The sequence below is a fragment of the Clarias gariepinus genome, chromosome 4 (assembly GCF_024256425.1).
Source record: "Clarias gariepinus isolate MV-2021 ecotype Netherlands chromosome 4, CGAR_prim_01v2, whole genome shotgun sequence".
Classification (NCBI taxonomy): Eukaryota; Metazoa; Chordata; class Actinopteri; order Siluriformes; family Clariidae; genus Clarias; species Clarias gariepinus.
This window is the reverse complement of record NC_071103.1, coordinates 42,831,375-42,854,346: the sequence shown is the minus strand read 5'-3', so window position 1 is coordinate 42,854,346 and position 22,972 is coordinate 42,831,375. Positions and strand designations below refer to the sequence as shown.

At 43.1% G+C, this 22,972-nt stretch overlaps 1 protein-coding gene across 1 annotated transcript in view; it reads right to left on the bottom strand.

The window, feature by feature from the left end:
- LOC128519948 (SH3 and multiple ankyrin repeat domains protein 1) overlaps positions 1 to 20,880 on the bottom strand; it is a 158,400-nt gene extending 137,520 nt beyond the window's left edge. Inside the window, exon 1 of the mRNA XM_053493928.1 lies at positions 20,821 to 20,880. The gene's annotated coding sequence lies outside the window, so the exon portion shown is untranslated. The remainder of the gene's footprint in view (positions 1 to 20,820) is intronic.
- Between the last annotated feature and the right edge of the window lie 2,092 nt (positions 20,881 to 22,972).

Below are 22,972 nucleotides of genomic sequence, written 5' to 3'. Positions count from 1 at the left end.
TAGCAAGCACATTCTATGGCAGTAAGTGATCAAATTTTTAATTACAGCATGACGTTATTTTTTTCTTATCATATTGTTTTTTTAATTGTGAAGGTTTTAACTACATTATATTACAATTTTATAGGGGCATGTTAATTTTAAGCCTTTTAGAATACACATTTTACACCACGTCTTTTGTAGTGGATTGTGGGACTTGCTTTTTTCCTTTGCCTTGTCTCAAATACCCTAAGCTTCATATCTATTGGGCAGAACAGACAATAGTGCTCATTACTGCCAATGCAATAACCAGGGACAGATTTTTTAAAACTTCGCCAGTCCATTAAATGACCTTGCCATCCTGGATGACCAGAAAAAAAAACTTGCTTTTTGGAAGGTCAGGTCCCTTTAGTGACAATGAGCTTCAGCAACAGGAGAGAGGTGCATCAGAGATGATAGTCAGAAAACCCTCAGAGATTGCTGGACAACAAGGAAGATCCTTTGGCATCTTCCATCCATGAAATAGAGCCTCAGGATATCTGCCCAAGATGGTAAACAGAAGACAAGCGCCATGTTACGGCATCTATACCTGTTGTTGTAACATAATTTAATAAAAACATGGGTGGAGTAGACCACATGATCAGCGTCTATCCAATGTTAAGCCGCACAAGGAAATGGACTGTCCGCACCGTCCTATATTGCTTTGATCTGGCTTCCACAAACAGTTGGATCCAGTGCAGGTCAGACCACCAGGCCTCTGGGAAACTGGCAAAAGACCAGACATTTTGTATACATATGTATCTTATTAGGGCCCAAGCACTATGACATCAGCACTATGTCATCATAGTGTGTATAGAGCACACTATGATGACATAGTATCAACATGCTCAAAAACGTAGGAAAATTAGCAGATATTGAAATCTGCTATAAAAGTCTGGGCCCCGGGTGTGGCTCGGGGCGCTTACACTAGATTTTGCTGCATAGCTCATACAAACTTGCACAAATGCACGCTGGTACACATTAACAGCTCATTGAGCTAAACAAATTTCACATTGCATGTCATTGGCTCAACTCAACAGGAAGTCAGTTATTTTATCTGCCAAAACGCACCTGAAGGAATTTAATACACTTTACCTAGGTAATTATGCAACTGAACCAGGTCTATGTGATCTAAATGACATTGAGGATGCATAATTGCAGAGGGATTTTTGATATCTCAAACGGGTCAGCTGTGATGATGCCTTAAACATACACCAAAAAGTGGTTAAGAACCATTTGTGGAACATTGTAACACTTGGATTTAATTATACCGCTAGTTACTTTGCTACGGGGTCGAGAATCAAAATACGGGTTTTTAAACAACACTTCCGGTATTGCGCAATCAAGACAGGACAAGTAAAAACGCGACACAATAACGATGTATAAACCAAACCAAAGTGTATTAAACCAAACAAACCAACAAACAAACAAACAAGGTGCACCAAAACCAATTTATACAAAATATATACAAATATAAACAATGTGTAAGATGTATGCGGGTGTGTGAGTGCGTGTATGATTGTCCAGAGTTAATGTTATTGCAGTGTGTGAAATGATGCACAGGAGAGATTGGCTCGGCCTCACCGGTATTGATGACAAATCCGGGAGCTCGAGCAACGGAACGAGAGGTGAATTGTAAGTGTCTATGAGGAATAATCCAACCGGGGAAAAGTACTCCTTTATAACCATCTAACAAACTCTCTCTCAGAAAAAAACAGCGCGCTGGGTAAATCTCTCCGTGTCGGGCCGCTGGCCGGTTCCGGCTTTATACCGGCACACGTGACCCAACGCCGCTTCCGGGTTCTCTCGCGCTGCGATCGCGCATGCTCGCGAGAGCTTACCCTGTGACCAACACTGTCAATGGGGACAAGTAAAACCAGATCGGGCAAATTTCCGTTCACAGGTGAGCCACATTAGCTCCTTAATCCATTTCCCTGTTAGTTAAAATGCCCCATCACGTTCCCTTTCAAAAGCTACACTCAATGCCGATCGTGAAGCATGTGTGTATCAAACACGCCAAATTTTGGCATATGTAACCTCGGTCAGGTGATGTCATCTGATGAAGCGCACCTGCAGGTTATAAATAGGAGTGAACCGGAACATTCTTCAGATCTTTTTGTCTTCAGGACGTATTGTTTTCGCGTGTGACCTCCTACCGATAAAGGTGTTTCGCGTGCGGCTTGCTTTCTTTAAAGAGAAACCACGAGCAGCGGTGCATTCCTGGGTTTCACGTGCGGATCTGGAAGAGGCGCACGAGACGGAGTCTCCCCTCCTTTCTCTCGCGCTCTCACCGGATCAGGTTTTGAGAGTTTGAGTTTGAGGGGCTACTTGAAGTAATAACACACGCAGTCGAGCGGCTGCATATTGACTGGCTGCAGGAGCAAGCTTTTCCCAAACGCTCTAAATTAGACGACAGATTTCTGTCGGGTGGCCAGGGGGCAGAGCCCTTAACGACACTCTCTCCCTTTATTTAGTGACCTCCACAGCAAGTTAACTCACTCTTGGAGCAAGGCTTATTCATCTTGTGTTTTTCGTGCCATCGACTTCGATTTATTCGGGTATCGTTAATGAGGAAGCGCGGATTTATAAGATGATGCCTCAAATAGAAGAGACGCTTGGGGGCTATTTCTCTCCCGGGACATCATCTTTCCTGAAAAAGCCAACACTTCCCTCCAAGCCCTGTAGACTCTCATGCCTTATTGGGAAAAGCTTTTCAGGCAGCCGGTCAGACTGGTGCTTCTCTGCATACCATGGCCGTCTTGCAAGCATACCAGGCTGATCTGCTAAAAGATCTGAGCACTGTGGATGATAGGGTGTTTTTAGAATTACGCTGAGCCACAGACCTGTCTCTCTGTGCAACCAAGCAGTGTTATCGGTCGTTCTATCATCATGCATTCCTCCTTGTGCCCCCATCTTACCCTCTGGCCTGTTTGGCGACGCCGTTCATTCCGTCGCCATCAGGTTTAGGAAGGCAAGATTATACGAACAGGCCTTCTGAAAATTTCTTCCCCGTCGTGCTCAAGAGTCCCTTCAGTCTCGACCAGGTCAGACTCTCGCTACACGAGAGGTGCAGACAGAGAGCGTTAGCAGCTGTGCACCCCCTCGTAAAGTCTGGGGTACGGCTCGCTGCCCCTCTCAAGCCGCCTCAATAAAGTCGGACTGGCGCACTGTCTTCTTTACTGGGCTCATGCCCCCAGGACCGTAGGGGTGGCTCCCCCCGGGGAGGGTTGCGTAGAATTCCTTTTTTAGAACAATGTGCCCTCCCTGGCACCCTCAGGAGGTCGGTGTTCATGCTCCGCCGCCACTGGTGTTTCGGGCAACACTGGTTTCCAACATGAGGTTAGCTTTTCAGTCATCTCCTGCCATAGTCCAGGATGCCGAACAATCCCCCCCCCAACCCCCTGTCTATCCAAAGTGCTAGAACTCGTGCCCCTTCGGAGAAACTGACAGCGTGGAAGCTACTGCCAAGTATATCTTCTTGGGTTATAAGGACTGTAGAGAAGGGTTATAGGATCCAGTTCGCACATCGCCCTCCCCGTTTCAACGGCTAGGTGTCCAATTCCGTGAAACCGGAAAGGGGGCATCTGCTAACTCTCGAATTGCAGACATTGCTGGAAAAAGGGGCCATAAAACATGTTCATCGACCAGACAGAGAGTCGGCTACAACAGTTGGTATTTTTTGGTTCCAAGAGAGACGGGGGGCTGCGTCCAATTTTAGATCTTCGCGGGCTGAACCGCTATCTCAAAAAGTACAGTTTCGAATTGTTGACTATTAAAATCATTGTTTTACAAATCCAACCAAGGGATTGGTTTGTGACAATCGATCTGAAGCATATTTTTACATAAAAATATTGCCACAACACAGGAAGTTCCTGAGGTTCGCTTTTGGGGGCAAAGCCATTATCGAGTCCTTCCATTTGGCCTAGCTCTGTCACCTGCACATATACAAAATGCATTCGTATTTTGTACTACATAGGCAACTGGCTGATTCTGGCTCAGTCGCAGAAGCTAACGCTCTGACATAGACATGTCATCCTAGCTCACCTTGATTCTTTAGAATTGAGACTCAACATTCTTTTTCCTACTCAGAACACAACATATTAGGGTGTCACATGGTATTCGATCGCAATGCGGGCATAGGTGTCTTCTGTTGAATCTATTTCCAACACCCTAAAGAAACCAAGGTAGGCAAGAAAGTAACTGTTCATCACTTTCGGATATTTTTAGGTCTCATGGCAGCTGCATCCACGGTAATACCTTTGGGCCTTCCGCACATGACATCATTTCAGTTGTGGCTAAATGCCAGGTAATTTACTCAAGGGCCAGTCCCCGGAGGCAAACACGGGTCACCTGGCGTGTGTATGCTGAGCACTGGGGCTCCCCAAAAATGTGTGCTTAGCCTCCTCCTCTTTACGTTGCTGACCCATGATTGCATACCATCACACAACTCCAACCTCTTTATCAAGTTTGCGGACGACACGACTGTGGTGGGTCTCATTAGCAACAATGATGAGACTAACTACAGGAGTGAGGTGAGACGCCTGGCCGGGTGGTGCACAGACAACAATCTCTCCCTGAGACAAAGACAAAGGAGATTGTGGTTGATTACAGGAGAACATACACCTGTCCATCAATGGTGCGATCGTGGAGAGGGTAAGGAGCACCAAGTTCCTCGGTGTGCACATTACGGAAGATCTCTCCTGGTCCACCAACACTGCAGCACGGGCCAAGAAGGCACAACAGCGTCTCTACTTTCTCCGAAAGCTGAGAAGAACCAGAGCCCCGACACCCATCATGCGCACCCTCTACAGAGGCACCATTGAGAGCATGCTGACCAGCTGCATCACTGTGTGGTTCGGCGCCTGCAATGCGTCCTGCCAGAAAACACTTCAGTGCATAGTGAGAGCAGCTGAGAAGATCGTTGGTGTCTCTCTCCCCTCCCTCCTGGACATTTACAACACCCGCCTCACACGAAAAGCTCTCAACATCGCCCGTGAACCTACCCACCTGACTCAGAGCTTCTTTAGCCTGCTACCATCAGAGAGGAGACTAAGGAGTCTCCAAGCCAGGACAAGCAGACTGAAGGACAGCTTTATCCATCAGGCGATCAGGAAGCTCAACTCCCTTCCAGCTCTGCCTCCCCTGTGCTCTTCGGCCTCTCCCACCATCATACTCTGACTCCTCTATTTTACACACACGGACACACTAATACAGACACACATAACACTCACACAAACTCACACATACACACACTCACATGTACTCTCAATCACACTCTTGCACCTGTCACTTTGTGCTCCATGCACCATTGGTACCTTCACTACCTCAACCCAGGAAATAACATAATAATTTTTTTTTTTAAGTACTTACCTTGTTCACACTGTATTTATACCCTGTCTTGTTTTTGGTTTATATTGCTCATTATAATGTCACTTGTCACTTTAATCAACTAAAATGAGCACATTTGCACTATTCCTATTGCACTGTTCCATTTCTCTCCATATCTGCCTTCTGTGTTGTTAACTGTCCCTTTTTGCAGGACAGTAACTAAATTACCTCACCTCTGTTGGTTTTTCTAAGTTTGTGTTATTTAAGGTCCCCCCCCTTCAGTGTTATTTATATTGAGGATAAGAGAAACGTAATTTTGATTCTCTATATGTATGCATTGTACATGTAGCAGAATTGACAATAAAGTTGACTTTAACTTTAAAGGGGTCATACAGCACTACATGCACTATTTTAAGCTGTTTGGACTAAACTGTGTGTTAGGAGAGTGCGTACACAACCACTCTACGATGATAAAGAGCCGCCCAGTGGTTTTCTTTTCGTTTATTACAGTAACATCCCCCTTCTGAAATCAGGCCAATCGCAAAAGCCTTGCCTTGTGACGCCACACCACAAGAGGGCGTTCCTACACAAGTTGATTGACACTGGTGTTTTAGCAAAGACCCGCCCCGAGTGAGAAGACGCTGTCGGCCATTGTTTTTTCGCCGCTGGAGCAAAATGACGCCTAAGCGAGTGTTGTGTACAGTTGTTGGGTGTAATAGCGAACACAGCAGTCGTCATTCACTACCTAGGGTTAGTGACCTAGGGTACCTACCTAGGGTTAGGTATCTGAGCCACTGAGGACGCAGTGGCTGAATTTAGTTTTTAAAGCTAACGTCCCCGCTGATCTACCTAAATGCGTTCATGTTTGCGATAATCATTTTTCACCAGACTGCTTTATAAACGCGGGTCAATATAAAGCAGGTTTTACTAGGAAGCTGCTCCTAAAAAATGGATCTGTACTAACGCTTCGTGTTCCTGCTTCATCTTCACCAGGCTCGGTGAGTGTGATTTATTTTACTATGACTCTTTGCAGATCGCCTTTTCTAATAATCACGATAAATGCTGAGTGTAAGTTAACTTACACTCTCATAGAACATGGTTATGGCTTCTTCTCTATGTACATCCGTCTCTATATAATTCCTAATCGCCCGTTTATAATAAACAATGCATTAAGGTGATTGTCTAGTTGCAAACTGTGTATGTAGTCGGAAAACTATATTATGCTTACCTTTGTTACGTTAGATGGTTTATAATGATGTCTGTCGAAGATTAAGAAGTCATGTAAACACATCAGTAAACACATCGCGTCCGTATCTCTCTCAGTAAGTTTCTCCGCTTTTCTTGTTGTTGCTCGCGGCAGCGCAACAGCCCGTTAATTCATGCACATGCAGTGATGAGAAAGACAAACGGGTCGATGCATGTCCATTCTTTTAATTTCTGCGTTGTCAGGCGATATTACAAACTTCCGCGTGGGTTCCGTACTTAAATCAAACCAAAAACGACTGAAGAAAACAGGCTCGGGCTGTATAATCCATAGTTTTCCAGTTTGGACTGCATTACCCACAAAGCACTGCGTTGTGGCAATCCTTTGTGGGTAATGCAGTCCAAAGCATTGCCCGCACTGGACTACACTTCCGTCGCTATACCCTACATGTCATGCTCCACAGAACAGGGGGGGGGGGCGGGCTCAGCAGAGGTCATGAGCATTTAAATTAGCATGTACTGAAACAGGTTGCTGAGAACAGAGCTAGTTTTTACCAGGTAAAAGTAGTGTTTTTTTTACACAATCCTTTTGAATTTTTAATTAACGTATAATACAAACTTTTCATTAGGACCCTAAAGATCATATTTAAATTTAATGAAAAATATAATGTGTAGGACCTTTAAGGTGGCTTCGTACCCTTTTTATGTGGTTTAGACCCCGGTTTCTGACTTTGGGTCCCACTCTAGGTACGTTTTGTCGTCGCAAGACGCTAACGACAGACACCTCCCTCATCGACTGGGGTGCGGTCTTAGATGGCCATCCAGCCCAAGGGAGCTGGAGAGGCCATGTTCTCGCATGGCACATCAATTGCCTCGAAATGGCTTTATTTTGGCCCTGAAACACCTCCCCCAGCAGTTGAGGCTACCATGTCCTAGTGTGGGTGGACAACACTACAGTAGTCTCGTACATAATCGCCAGTGCAGACTGTGCTCACGCCGCTTAAATAAGCTAGCTCACCAGGTTCTGCTTTGGGCACAGGAACAGTTCTTGTCCCTCAAGGCGATTTACATTCCAGGGCATATGAGGTTGGGAGCCCTGGAACCTTCACGCACTGAGGAGAGGTGAGGGTATTTGAAAGTGGTGCAGGGTGAATCATGTAGACCCAGTCCACTGTTTGTTTTAGTGTTGGATTTCTGCAAAAAAAGTTGTCTTAGGCCTTATGCCCTAGTACCCTTAGAATGTACGTAGCCGCTATTTTGGCTTGGCATGTTCTTCCAAACCACTAGAGTCAGCGCCTGTCGGGCTTCTGACCCTTAAAATGGTTTTGCTTATAGTTACTTCTTTTAAGAAAACTGAAGATCTGCAGGCTTCCCGTCCTACCATGTTTGCCCCTGGGCTAGTCAGAGCTATTCTGCATCCTCACCCGAACAAATTTCATTCTAGACCATGCATCCAGCCTCTGTCCTCCACCTTTTACAGCTCTGGTGCAGGAAAGGTTTCACTTTCTGTCTTCAGTACGCACTCTTCAGATGCCAAACGCTGTCACATCGGGTGAGAGATGCTATTGCCCTAGCCTATGAGGCGCGTAGTCACACTTCGCCCCTAGGATACAGGGCTTATTCATCAAGGGGGATTGCCTCATCTATTGCGCTGGCAAGAGGTGTTCTCCTGCAGTAAGTGTGTGATGCGGCAGGTTGGTCCTCTCTGCACACATTTGTGAGATTCTATAGTCTGGATGTTCATGCTACTCCGGGCTCAAGGGTCCTCGAGTCAGCCTCTCAGAGCTAGCTCTGAGACCTCCTTAGCAATTGTGCACACGCTACACAACCTTGGGGGTCAAGACACTTGCAGTGGGGCGGCTTTGATATTCTTGTTCCCATAGCGTTTTCATGCAGCATCAAGTGTAGCTCTTGAAAGGGAACGTCTCGGGTTACTTTTCTGTAACCCTGTTCCCTGAAAAAGCGAGAACAAGATGCTGCGCTCCAGTGCTGCACTGCTTGCATGACTGGACGTCCTTTCAGACAAAATTGATCTCAGGAATGTTTTCCGTTCACTCCTATTTATAACCTGCAGGTGCGCTTCATCAGATGACGTCACATGATCGAGGTTATATAGGGCAAAATTTGATACACACATGCTTCACAACCGGCAACACAGAAATATGTTCCCATAGCGTTCCCTTTCAAAGGCTACACTCGATGCTGCGTGAAAACGCTATGGAAAACATCTTGTCATGTCGTCGGTTGGGAAGCATGTGTGTATCAAACACGCCAAATTTTTGGCTTTTATAACCTTGGTGAGTGACGTCATCTGACAAGACGCACCTGCAGGTTATAAATAGGAGTGAACCAGAAACATTTCTCAGGTTCTTGTTTTAACCTAGTTTTAAGTGTCTAACCAGCATAATAAGTGTTTAACTTACCGATAATGGCAACCCTTTAAACGAGATGTCCCTCCGTGTGTATAATCCATATCGAAGGGCGATCTCTACACTTTACTGCTTCGATTAAGTGCTACGCGCGCGCCTCGCATTACTTGAGAAGCTTTGAGTTGCTGTGCATTCCTGGGGCTTAAACTCATGCATCCGGCAGAGCTGTGAGAGACGGATTTAAAAACTCATTTTTTTCGTGTTCTCATCGGATCGGGAAATTCCTCTGTCCGCTCTTAAGCAGGCCCTGGCGCTTCTTGTGAATGGGCAAGGATAAACATCCTCTCTTGCTTCCGCGAAGATGGTAATAGCCTCTAAGCACTTAAAAAAACAAGTTAATTAAAAAAATAAAAATAAAAACATAGACGGCAGGTTCTGTCGGGTGGCCGGGGGCAGAGCCTCAACGACGCTCTCTCCCCTTTTCTTAGCAATCTCCATATGAGTTAACCCTTTCATGGAGTAAGCTGTATTTATCCCGTGTTTTCCTGCCATCAACTTATTAATTTATTTAAACATAGTTGAAGTGGAAGCGCGGGGTTATATGATGACACGCAGATAGAAGAGACGCTCCCAGGCTATCTCTCTCCCGGGACATCATCCTTCCTGAAAAGCTATTACTTCCTTTTAAGCTGTGTAGACTTTTTATCCTCCCTAAAGGGAAAAGCTTTTCAGGGAGCAGGTCAGGTTGGTGCTCCATTGCACACCATGGCGGTTTTGCACGCCTACCAGGCTGACCTGCTGAGAGACTTGAGTACTGGCGGGGCTCTTCAAGGTAGGGCGTATTAGAATTACGCCGGGCCACAGACTTGTCTCTTCGTGCAACAAAGCAAACGGCTTGTGCTATCGGCCGTTTTATAGCTGCGATGGTTTCCGCGGAGAGGCACTTGTGATTGAATCTCAGGGGCATCAAGGAGAAGGATCGTGCATTCCTCCTTGATGCCCCATCTCGCCTCCCGGCCTACTTGGCGATGTCAATAACTCGGTCACCACTAGGTTCATGAGGCGAAGTTATATAACAAGTAAATTATAAATTTCTTCCCCGCCGTGCTCAAGAGTCGGGACTGTCGGCCACCCAGTCTCGACCGGGTCTGACTGTTTCGGGCAACACCAGTCTCCAATAAAATGTTAGTTCTTCGTTTTTTTTCCCTGTCATGTTTCAGGATGCCGAACATCTAACAATCCCCCCTGTTTAACCAAGCTGCCGAGACTTTGCCCCTTTTTGAGAAACTGGCAGCATGGAAGCTACTGCCAAGTATATCTCCTTGGGTACTAAGCACTGTAGAGAGAAACTACAGGATTCAGTTCTCACATCACCCTCTGCATTTCAATGGCATGGTCTCCACTTCCATGAAACCGGAAAGTGCGCATCTGCTGACAGAAGTTGCTGGGAAATGGGGCCATGTAACATGTTCCCCTACCAGACAGAGAGTCAGGCTACTACATTCAGTATTTCTTGGTTGCCAAGAGGAACAGGGGGCTGCGTCCAATTTTTAGATTTTGTGGGCTTTACCACACATAAACAAAATACATGGATGTAGTTCTGTCTCTTACGACTCCAGAGCATCCGTATTTGAATTACATGACTGGCTGGCCCAGTCTCAGTAGCTAGCGCTTCGACATCAGCATGTCGTCCTAGCTAATCTTTGTTTCTTAGGATTGAGATCCAACGCCATGAAAGCATGCTCTTTCCTGTTCAGAGGACAACATATGTGGGTGTTACATGGGATTCGAGTGTAAGCGGGCACAGCTGTCTCCCGCTCGTGTCGAATCCATTCTCAACACCCTCAAGGAAATCAAGCTAGACCAGAAAGTGACCATCACTTTCAGAGATCTTATCTCTCATGGCAGCTGTATCCACAGTGACACCATTGGGCCTTCTGCTTATGAGAGCATTTCAGTTGTGGCTAAGAACCAGGGAATTTTACTCTAGGGCCAATCCCCGATAAGGGCTACGCGCCAGGTGCTTCGTACCCTTCCTATGTGGTTCAGACCCCAGTTTCAGACTCTGGGTCCTACTCTAAGTTTATCTTGTTGTCGCAGATGCTAACGACAGACCCTCATGGGCTGGGGTGCGGTCTTAGATGACCGTCCAGCCCAAGGGAGCTGGAGAGGCAATCTTCTTGCATGGCACATCAAGTGCCTCAAAATGATGGCTCTATTTCTGGCCCTAAAGCACTTCTTACAACAGTTGAGACTACCATGTCCTAGTGCGGGTGGACAACGTCCTTTTCACGACGACGCTGCTTTTTTCCGAGCTCCGCCAGACTGACCAATTTTTCTACTTTTTCGTCCCCTTACGAAGAGTAAACATATAACAGATAAGTATTTCATACTACCTTATAATATATTCACTCGAAACGCGTGTTATATCGTTTTCGTATAAGTTTATTTCGTATAAGTTTTAATTGTTTTGCAGCACACCACTTCTAGCCGGCTTTCCATTAGCATCGCTAGCCCGTTAGCCCAGCTATCACAAGTTTGTTTACGCTCTTTCGCACCGGCTATTTCTTGGCATGAGAATTCTCCGACAACCTCTACTCCACGTGCTTCTCTTCCCAGGTCCAACGCACCGAGGACGCAGCCCGCCCAGGTTTCCTTCACCCCGGCGCTGGGATAACACGGGGCCTGGATACTGCAGCAGCGCGCCAGAAGACGCATGCCAAGCCCCGGGCGAGGACCTCTCCTCCTCCGCCACCACCCGTCTTCGAGATCTCAACCTGAAACTGTTCGCTCCTCTCCGTGAGACGGCACACGACGCGCTGGTCATCGGAGACTCCATTGTCCGGCACGTGTGTGCTACCACAGCTAAAGGTAAGGCATACACGCGCTGTTTACCTGGGGCACGTGTTCTTGATGTTGCTGCACAGGTGCCTGCGGCCCTGAGGAAGAACATTCGAGCTGTGGTTCTTCATGCTGGCACCAACGACATCAGGCTGAGGCAGACGGAGATCCTAAAGAAGGACTTCAGGAGCCTGGTTGAGAAGGTCCGCAGCACATCACCCACGACAAAGATCGTCGTGTCTGGACCACTTCCGACATTTCAGAGAGGAATCGAGAGGTTCAGTAGATTATTTTCCTTCAATGAATGGTTACAATCTTGGTGTCAACAACAGAGATTACCCTTTGTTGATAACTGGAATGTTTTCTGGGAGCATCCTAGGCTCTACCGCACAGATGGCCTGCACCCTAGCAGAGCCGGAGCAGCGGTCCTCTCTGACAACATCTCCAGGACATTGCGAACCATCTGACTGGCGGTAAGTCATACCTCAGATTCTTTAGATATCAGCCACAATACAACCCACCATACTAATAGACGCACACACATAGCTTGTACTATAGAAACTGTGTCTGTTTCCCGAATAGTGAGAAAAAAGAATAAATTCGTTAAATCCAGCCGAAACAATCTGGTAACCATTAAACCAGAAAAAGGCCAAATAAGTAATCGAAGTCTACCTCTAAAGTTTGGACTTCTCAACATTAGATCCCTTGCGCCTAAAGCACTTATTGTTAATGAAATGGTATCAGATTATTGCCTTGACGCACTCTGCCTCACTGAAACCTGGCTTAAACCAAATGAATATATTGGTCTGAATGAGTCTACTCCGTCAGGATATTTTTATAAGCACGAGCCCCGTCTAACTGGTTGCGGTGGTGGTGTCGCCACTATCTACAAAGATGTACTCACTGTTACTCAGAAAGTAAGGCCCAGGTTTAACTCATTTGAAGTGCTCGTCATTAATGTTGCACTTAATGAAATACATAATAAACCCGCGCTATATTTTACTCTGGCCACCGTGTACAGACCCCCAGGGCCATATGCCGATTTTTTTAAAAGAATTTGGACATCTGCTATCAGACCTAATTGTTAACTCTGACAAAGTGTTGATAGTAGGTGACTTTAACATTCATGTAGATGATGCTAACGACACTTTAGCCCTCGCATTTACGGACTTACTAAATTCCTTTGGGGTTAAACAAAATATAAATGGATCAACTCACCTCTGTAATCATACACTAGATTTAATTATATCCCATGGTATAGATGTCTCTAATATAGAGATTTCACCTCAAAGTGATGATATTACAGATCATCACCTCCTGATATATACTCTACCCGTAGAACAGATTAGCTGTGTCTCTCCACGTTATCGATTTGTTAGAAATATGAATCCAACCACTAAAGACAGATTCACAAGTAATCTACCGGATCTGTCCCAAATTCTTATTAGACCCCTAAATGCAGACGATCTAGATGAAGTGACTTGCAGCATGGGTACTATTTTTACCAGTACATTAGACACTGTTGCTCCCATCAGATTAAAAAAAGTTAGAGATAAAACACTTGCTCCTTGGTACAATAGTCATACTCGCGCCCTAAAGAGAGCAACCCATAACCTTGAGCGAAAATGGAGAAAAACTAAATTAGAAGTTTTTCGAATTGCGTTTAAAGACAGTATGTGCAGCTATAGACGTGCTCTAAAAACCGCTAGGACCGAGCATCTTAGCCAACTGATAGCAAGAAACCAAAGCAATCCCAAGTTCTTATTTAGTACAGTAGCCCGCCTAACAAAACCTAAGATGCCTGCAGAGAGTACTCCACAACATTTTAGTAGTGAAGATTTTATGGACTTCTTTAATGAAAAAATCGATAGCATAAGGAAGAAAATAACAGAGGTTCAACCTCTAATAGCATCTCATGATCTAGTTCAGCCTAGAGCTTCGCATTTAGATTTTCAGTGCTTTACAGGTATAGGACAGGAAGAGCTGTATAAACTTATCACCTCAGCTAAATCAACAACGTGCCTGTTAGACCCAATACCAACCAGATTTTTAAAAGAAGTGATGCTTACAGTTGGAGAGCCACTTCTAAACATTATTAATTCTTCATTATATCTAGGTCACGTCCCTAAACCTTTGAAGCTGGCAGTTATTAAGCCGCTTCTTAAAAAATCTAATTTGGACGCGAATGAAATAACAAATTATGGACCGATTTCAAACCTTCCGTTCATATCAAAAATATTAGAAAAAGTAGTATCAGCTCAAATATGCACACTCTTGCAGGAAAACAACATCCTAGAAGAATTTCAGTCAGGTTTCAGGCCTCATCATAGTAAAGAAACTGCACTAGTTAAGATTGCAAACGACTTGTTTTTAGCTTCAGACCAAGGCTGCATCTCAATACTAGTCTTACTTGATCTAAGTGCTGCATTCGACACCATAGATCATAATATTCTCATAGATCGCCTACAAAATCATATAGGTATTCAGGGGCAGGCATTAAAATGGTTTAGATCATACCTGTCTGATCGATACCATTTTGTAGATCTAAATGGAGTACCGTCTGATGTAATGCCAGTGAAATATGGGGTCCCACAAGGGTCAGTTTTAGGACCTCTCCTGTTCTCAATTTACATGCTTCCCCTGGGAAACATCATTAGAAGGCATGGGATTAGTTTCCATTGTTATGCTGATGATACCCAATTATACATCTCAACAAAACCAGATGAAATACCCAAGTTGTCTAGATTAACAGAGTGTGTCCAGGACATAAAAGATTGGATGACCAATATTTTTCTTTTACTAAATTCAGATAAGACAGAGATATTGCTCATCGGCCCAAAAACCAGCACACAACAGCTTTCACAATTCAGCCTGCGTTTAGAAGAATGTACTGTTACTACCAGCTCAACAGTAAAAGACCTGGGCATGATATTAGACAGTAACTTGTCTTTTGAAACTCATATTTCCAATATCACAAAAACAGCCTTTTTCCATCTTAGAAATATTGCCAAACTTAGGAGTATCCTATCCGTATCTGATGCAGAAAAGCTAGTTCATGCATTCATGACCTCCAGACTGGACTATTGTAATGCATTACTAGGTGGTTGTCCTGCATCCTCAATAAACAAGCTACAGTTAGTCCAAAATGCAGCCGCCAGGGTTCTCACTAGATCCAGAAAATATGATTATATAACACCTATACTATCATCCCTGCACTGGCTACCTGTTCAATTTAGAATTAATTACAAAATAGTACTACTTACATACAAGGCTTTAAATGGTTTAGCTCCCACATACCTAACCAGTCTTTTGATACGCTATAATCCACCACGTCCCTTAAGATCACAAAACTCCGGACTTCTGGTAATTCCCAGAATTTTAAAATCTACAAAAGGGGGCAGGGCATTTTCATATTTGGCTCCAAAGCTTTGGAATAGCCTTCCAGACACTGTTCGGGGAGCAGACACGGTTTCCCAATTTAAAAGTAGACTCAAGACGCATCTCTTTAATCTGGCATACGCGTAACTCATCCCATAACCTCATACTCCAATACACCTATCCTGAATGGCAACTACGCTAATTCTCTCCATCTTTTCTGTATTTCTCTACCCATCCCGAGGCATCTGGAGATTGTGCCAGCTTTAGTAGACAAAGGCCAACCCTGCGAGGTTTCTAAGGCATCTTGAGAAGGACCTGCTCCAGCTAGATTCTGCTTTATGATGGCTGGAGCTACCATCCTGCTCCTGTGCTTCCAGTGATCCAGACGCCATCTGCCCTCGGCACCTACTGCTGAACTGAATCTACACAACTTCTGTTATATTAAACTTTCACCTGCACAACACACATGATGTTATTTCTATCTGTTATTACCCAGATGAGGATGGGTTCCCTGTTGAGTCTGGTTCCTCTCAAGGTTTCTTCCTATTGCCATCTTAGGGAGTTTTTCCTTGCCACTGTCGCCGTCACCCTTGGCTTGCTCATCAGAGACATTTCATTCATCATTCATTCATTTCATTATTATCTAGACACATTTTTCTCACACATACACACTTCCAAATATTTTCTTTTCTTTTCTAGAAAAAAAAAATTCTTTAATTTTTTTTTTTGTGAAGCTGCTTTGAGACAATGACCATTGTTAAAAGCGCTATATAAATAAAATTGAATTGAATTGAATTGAACTATGGCAGTCTCATATATTAATCACCAGGGCAGACTGTGCTCGCGCCGCTAAATAGCTAGCGCACCAGGTTCCTGTCCCTCAGAGCGATTTACATTCTGGGAAATTTCATGTAGCAGAGGTGGACCTCTTTGCCTCGTAAGATCAGCAAATGTCCCCTTTACTACTCTCTGACTTCCAGCCCCTGCGTCTGTACGCCTTGGCGGTCCCTGAACAGGACCAACTAAGTCAAGCTTCTTTTCTTTTCTAAAAAAAAAAAAATCTTAAATTTTTTTTTTTTGTGAAGCTGCTTTGGGACAATTAAAAGCGCTATATAAATAAAATTGAATTGAATTGAATTGAAAGCTGGTCTTCCAGCCAGCGTAATTAAGACTATTCTAAGTGCTAGGGCTGCCTCCCCTAGAAGAGCTCATGCCCTCAAATGGAATTTATTTGAAAGTTGGTGGATGACGAAGCAGGTAGACCCAGTCCACTGCCGAATTGGTTCAGTGCTGGAGTTTCTGCTCGGTCCTCGGTTTGTCCTCGGTCTTGTGCCCCCTTGTTGAAACACTAGATTCAGCGCCTTAGGTTTCTGACCCTCAAGATGGTTTTTCTTAATGGTGTTACCTCTCTAAGAGGATCGGAGATCTGTCAGTCTCCCCATTCTGCCTAGACTTTGCCCCTGGGCTACTCAGGGCCATTTTGCATCCCCACTAACTATCTTCCGAAAGTTTCATTCCCAACATGCACCCTATTGTTTTTGAAGCCTTCTGTCCTCCGCCTTTACAGCTTCGGAGCAGGAGAGACTTCATTCACTGTGTCCAGTACAAGCTCTTCAGATTTACGTCCACCGCATCAGCCAGTGGCATAAGTCAGAGCAGATTTGTTTTGGGGCCGCAAGCTGCGTGAGAGATGCTATTGCCCTCTTCTATGAGGTGCGTGGGCTCACTTCGCCTCTAGGAATCAGGGCTCATTCAACCAGGGGGATCGCCTTATCTATTGCACTAGCAAGAGGTATTCCCCTGCAGCAAGTGTGTGACGCGGAGAGTTGGTCCTCTCCGCACACATTTGCCAACATGCACCCTATTGTTTTTGAAGCCTTCTGTCCTCCGCCTTTACAGCTTCGGAGCAGGAGAGACTTCACTTACTGTGTCCAGTACGTGCTCTTCAGATTTCTAGTGGTGTAAGTCAGAGCAGCTTTTGTCTTTTGGTCTGGGGCCGCAACCGGGGGGCGGCCGCCACTACACTGGGCTATTGCCCTTTCCTATGAGGCGCTTGGGCTCACTTCGCCTCTAGGAATCAGGGCTCATTTAACCAGGGGGTTCGCCTCATCTATTGCACTAGCAAGAGGTATTCCCCTGCAGCAAGTGTGTGACAAGGAGGGTTGTCCTCTCCGCATTTGTTACATTTATAGTCTGGATGTTCATGCTATGGGCTCACAGGTCCTCGAGTCAGCTACCCAGACATAGTTCTGAGACCTTCTCGGCCATGTGCGCACACGCTACACAACCTTGGAGTCCAGACACTTGCAGTGTGGCGGCGTTGGCACTCTTGTTCCCATAGCGTTTTCATGCAGCATCGAGTGTAGCCTTTGAAAGGGAACGTCTCAGGTTACTTTGCTGTAACCCTGTTCCCTGAAAAGGCGGGTACGTGATGCTGCGTCCCAATGCCGCACTGCCTAAGTGACCGGACGTCCGTTAAGACAAATCCATCTGAGGTATGTTTCCGGTTCACTCCTATTTATAACCTGCAGGTGCGTCTTATCAGATGACGTCACCCACCGAGGTTATAAAAGGCAAAAATTTGACGTGTTTGATACACACATGCTTTACAACCGGCAACATGACAAGATGTTTCCCATAGCATTTTCACGCAGCATCTCGTTCCCGCCTTTTCAGGGAACAGGGTCAGAGCAAAGTAACCCGAGCCGTTCAGTGACATCACATTGAGTGACATCATAGCTTTGCCTGGGTGGTGATGGCGCAAGGTGCTTAGGCCTGTTCATTGTTGCTTTCAACTATATTACTTATTATAAATATACCTATATTATATGTTACTAAATACAACTAAAATTCATTGTACTTCTATCGACAAAGCAAGACCCAGTGTCCATTACAAGAGACATGGTAAAACTAATAAATAAACTTTTAATAACTTTTAAATAAAGTTTTTTTTAAAAAATCTGTGAGATATGTTTTTGACATGTCACAGACTTATGTTATATTAAAAAAATGTAAATATGAAACTTTTTTTCTTTCAGGTCTCAGGAGGATATAAAATCATCTTTGCGAAATGGCTGAAGTTTTCTACTTGAATTTTTAGGGAAGCAAGACTGGTCAACCCATGTTGCATAAATGTCAGAAATAGCTTTTATGACACACATTGTCTGTATTATAGGTATGACTTAAATAATAATAATAAACATATATAAGTAAATCAGCAGCAATACTGTTTTGGCCAATTGTATATGGGTATTGTACAAACATACAAAAAAAAACCTTCTTTGTCATATTTGATATACAACACTGTTATTTGCACAACCATGCTCACACTTTATGCAAATTGCTGTCCTGTTACATACATTTATATTTACTTAATGTGTATACTTGTTGAATGTTGTGTACTTCCTGTGTATTTTTGTATTTGTAGTTTGTCTTGTTCATAAACAAAATGTAGTGTTATGTACCTTTGAGAATCACCAACAGATGGAATTAAATTTCTTGTGTGTATTATCGTACTTGGCCAGTAAACCGGAATCTTATTCTGTACTCAATTCTGATTTTGTACTAAAATGGAGTGATTTTTTTTAACTGAACTTTTATTTACCATACTGCCAGTCAACCTTCTAGTTCCATGGTCACTCATCATTTTTATTTATTTCTACACTGTATAACAATGCTAAAGATGTTTAAAATATTTTCATAATCTCATTTGTTGAGATCTGCTCTGTAAAGCTTTATATTAGCTTTAATCCAAAGTGCTGTTTGTTAATTGTTTATTTTGTGAGACTGGTAACTCTAAATGAAAAAGTAAGGTCTTCATGAGAGCCATTTTTATCATGGGGCTTGATTGGTTTTGCAAATGCACTTAACAAGAACTTTCGAGAACTATTCCAGAACAACTGACCTCTGTGTCTTAAACCAACAACTGTCTGTTGTTGTTGGTGTTGTACTTATGCAATATGTGTTATTTCACATTGAATAAGAAAGCTTGCCCCTTTTGATAAGTACTGTGTATAGGAATTCTTAGGAAGGAGGAAAGTTTTGAGACATAAGATATAACACAACCACAATGAGTGCAAACACATTCAAGCAAAGTACAAACAGATATGTAAAAAAAAAAAAAAAAAATGCTTGATTTTCAGGAACAAGCAGCTTTTATATTATGGGTAAAGACACTACCTGAGGCTGGGAATAAAATTTTTCACAGTGAAAAACACTGTGCCCTGATGTGGGGCAACTGAAACTGAAAAAAATGACTTGAAAGAATGAAAGAAAGAAAGAAAGAAAGACAGAAAGAAAGAAAATTAGATACAACTAGAAATATGGCATCATACTAGTGGCAACCTGGTGCAGTCTACAATGATAAGTGAAGTTAACAACAGTAGTCATCATTTATACCTGGGTAAATTGGTGACAGGATCATGGGCACCCAAGGCTCATCCATGCCCATGGAGACCATAGGCCAACTCGTCTGGTCTGATCCCACAGAAAAGCCAATGCAGCACAAATCTCAGAAAAAAAGCCAACCTCTCTCTCTCTCTCTATCGGTCTATCTATCTCTCTGTCAAGATACACATTTACATTTAGGAATTTGGCAGATGCTCTTATCCAGAGTGACTTACACATGGCACTTCTGAGATACCGTGAGATTTAAATTACCCTTATAGCACAGGTATAGATTTTGGTCGTACTATCTGGCATCACCCAAATAAGGATGGGTACTGTTTTTGAGTCCGGTTCCTCGTGGTTTTTCATTGCTTCTTCAACTCTGGAATTAACAGATGTATAATCTCACCCCTGATTCCTGTAATGCTGTCCAGTGGTAAAATCTCTATATAAATAAAACTGAATTGATATGACTTAAATTTTCCTTCTTTATAGCAGAGGTGATTGATTTAACACAAACACTACCCTTATTTTATTAATTTAACAAATTAATAGTGCATGATGCATAAAAAAAAGCAACCGTGAGCATAAACTTTTCATTATCTGCTGGATTAGGTTATGTTCTCTGTGCTGCTTAATACTAAGTGTGGAAACCATTTTGTCCAATAAAACCCGTATGGATGAAATAATTACATATAGCACTATGCATATACTAGAAACTATATTACAGAACTCACTCTCAGGTGCTTCGGCCCAGAGAAAAAGCTACTTAAAAAATCTATAACTCCATAACTAGACTCTAAACACTGGGAACTTTTTAAATAACGTTTGGACTTAAGTCATAGACCAAATGATGTTATGTGCAGAAATTAGAGGGTTTACAGTTTAAGGATCAGGGGATTCATAGAGATTGGTGATTAGATTAGACTGTGATAAAGACTGTAAGATCCAGTAGGTACTCACGTAGGTGGGGCTTTAGTGATGCAGGTGAAAATTGATGATGAAGATAAGACTGATGAAGCAGTGTGAGACAGTAGTATTAAAATCAGTAAGTCTCATCATTTTGCAGGAAAATGCTATTACACATAATATTTGCATTCCACCTAAGAAGCTGTACCCACTACCACACAGACAATCAATCAGCATTTCCACATCGATACATTTACCTCATAAAGTTTTCCATGAGGTGGTGTTAACATTGTGAAAAAGCCAACAACATGAATGTAAACAATTTCAGATAATCATTTGAATGCATTTACATCATTCTTAAAAAAAATAAACAAATCACATCCATACATACCAGCTGATTGGTTGCTTCTATTAATCATCTTTTGTCCATTATTGGTCCTCTTGTGTGTTCTCTGCCCATATTTTTTTAAAGTAAAAGTTGTCCTGAATTCTGACAATAATAATAAAAAATCCACTAGTCAGTTCAGAGTACATCCACAGAGCTGCTCTCACCCTTCTGTCTTTCTGTCACGTGCATGCGCACACACTCATGAACACACAAACGGATACACACATGCATGTGCACACTCACATTCACACTCAAATACACATGATCACACAGTTCACACAAAAAATTATGACATCACACTCTCTAAAATATATAATAAATCATAATGCTGTTTGTAATAAGAAAGTATTATAACTGTGTGTGCGTGTGTGTGTATAAATATCTCCTTCCTGCTCCACTTGTAAGGACTGTGCAGCTCAGAGTTAAAACTTAGACACACACACACACTTGCAAGTGGGTCATGGACAGACAGAGGAGACAGAAGGAGAGCATGTCTCAAAGAGAGCGAGAGTGAGAGATGCACACAGCAACCTCCACTATATTGACAATATTAACACAAAGTTTTTGTGTTAAAAAGTGTTCAAATTATAATTGTACCAATAGTAGTGAAAGTCCACGTTCCCTAGGGCAGTCAGATAAGAGCTAGTTAATTATACTTCTCTTGATTTCATGCTACCTGTGTGTTTTTGTGCTTGTCTGCCAAGAAAGGTTCCTGTGGGTTGTACATTTGGAGAATAAAGTATTTCGGGCATTTATATTTTTAAAGTAATTAATATTTTTATGGAGTACTCCAGAAGACAAGCCTATGTTTAATGTTCGCATAAGGTGTGTACACTGTGCAGACAGGCTGAGGTAGTGCAACATGTATACTGTGTACTGTTTAAGTAAGGAACAAGTTGTGTAGGTGCATGTTATTCACAAGTTCTGACGTGTGTCTTTACTTACACAGTGTCACTGACGACATCAGACGTTTCGTTGATTTCTTTGTCTCTTGTTTATTTTCAACATCAAAAACAACGGTTGTTACAGTTTCTTGCATAAATCCACTGTAGTCACGACAAGTCGCTTGCTGTGTTCTGTACAGTAGCTTCGATAGATTACAGTTACAACAACTTATTTTACTGTATTCCTTTTAGCTTACTGTCTCACGTTATCACGGTCAAATGCTTGTGTGCTCCACACCTTTCTGTATCCTTCCGTGTCTTAACAACAACTACAACTAACATGCGTGATAGACATGGAACTGCATAACTGTGGGGTGATGTCACAGAACAACACATGAAATGATGTCACAATACAAATTATATGTATGATACTTAATGCTTAATGCTTAACTAATAAACTGAAATAAGATAAACATAACAACAAATCACAAGGATGAAATATGGCCCTTACATTTCCAGCCCCTAATTGACAGGCAGGAGGACTGACAATTACACACATTTTTTGTTTTGTTGTTTTTTCTTTTTTTTTACAATTGGGCCACAACATTTACTATTGGATTAAAATTTGAATTAACTTTCTTAACACTTTAGAATTAACTTTCTTAACACTTTAAACATTTTTTAACGGTTTAACTTAAGGTATTCATATTGCTGCGTACCAAATGAAAGGAACATGACTACTTTATAAGGTAATTAACAGTCCATTTCACATATCAGGCACAGCTTATCGATGGGTCTTTCCAGGGTACTGGTTTTAGTTTTGACCAGTACACGTCTCACAAGTCCTTTTTTATCAGGGAACACTTTCGTGATCCGTCCGACGACCCATGAATTTCTTGGAGAAGACTCATCAATTATTAGAACTACGTCTCCAATCGAGAGGTTTTTTCTCACTTGAGACCATTTTTGGCGCTCCTGAAGCAAGGGCAAGTATTCACGCACCCATCGCTTCCAGAATAGGTCGGCGAGATACTGAATTTGCTTTCACTTGCGACGTGCGTAAGTGTCCTCTTTTTTGAAAAGACCAGGAGGCAAGTTTGGCTGTTTTTTCATCAGCAGCAGGTGGTTAGGTGTCAGGGGCTCCAGGTCTGTGGGATCGTCTGTAGCGGTGGTAAGGGGACGGTCATTTATTATAGCTTCCACCTCACACAGGAATGTGTGCAAGCTCTCATCGTTTAGTGTTTGTTCTTTTAGTACAGACCTCAAGATTT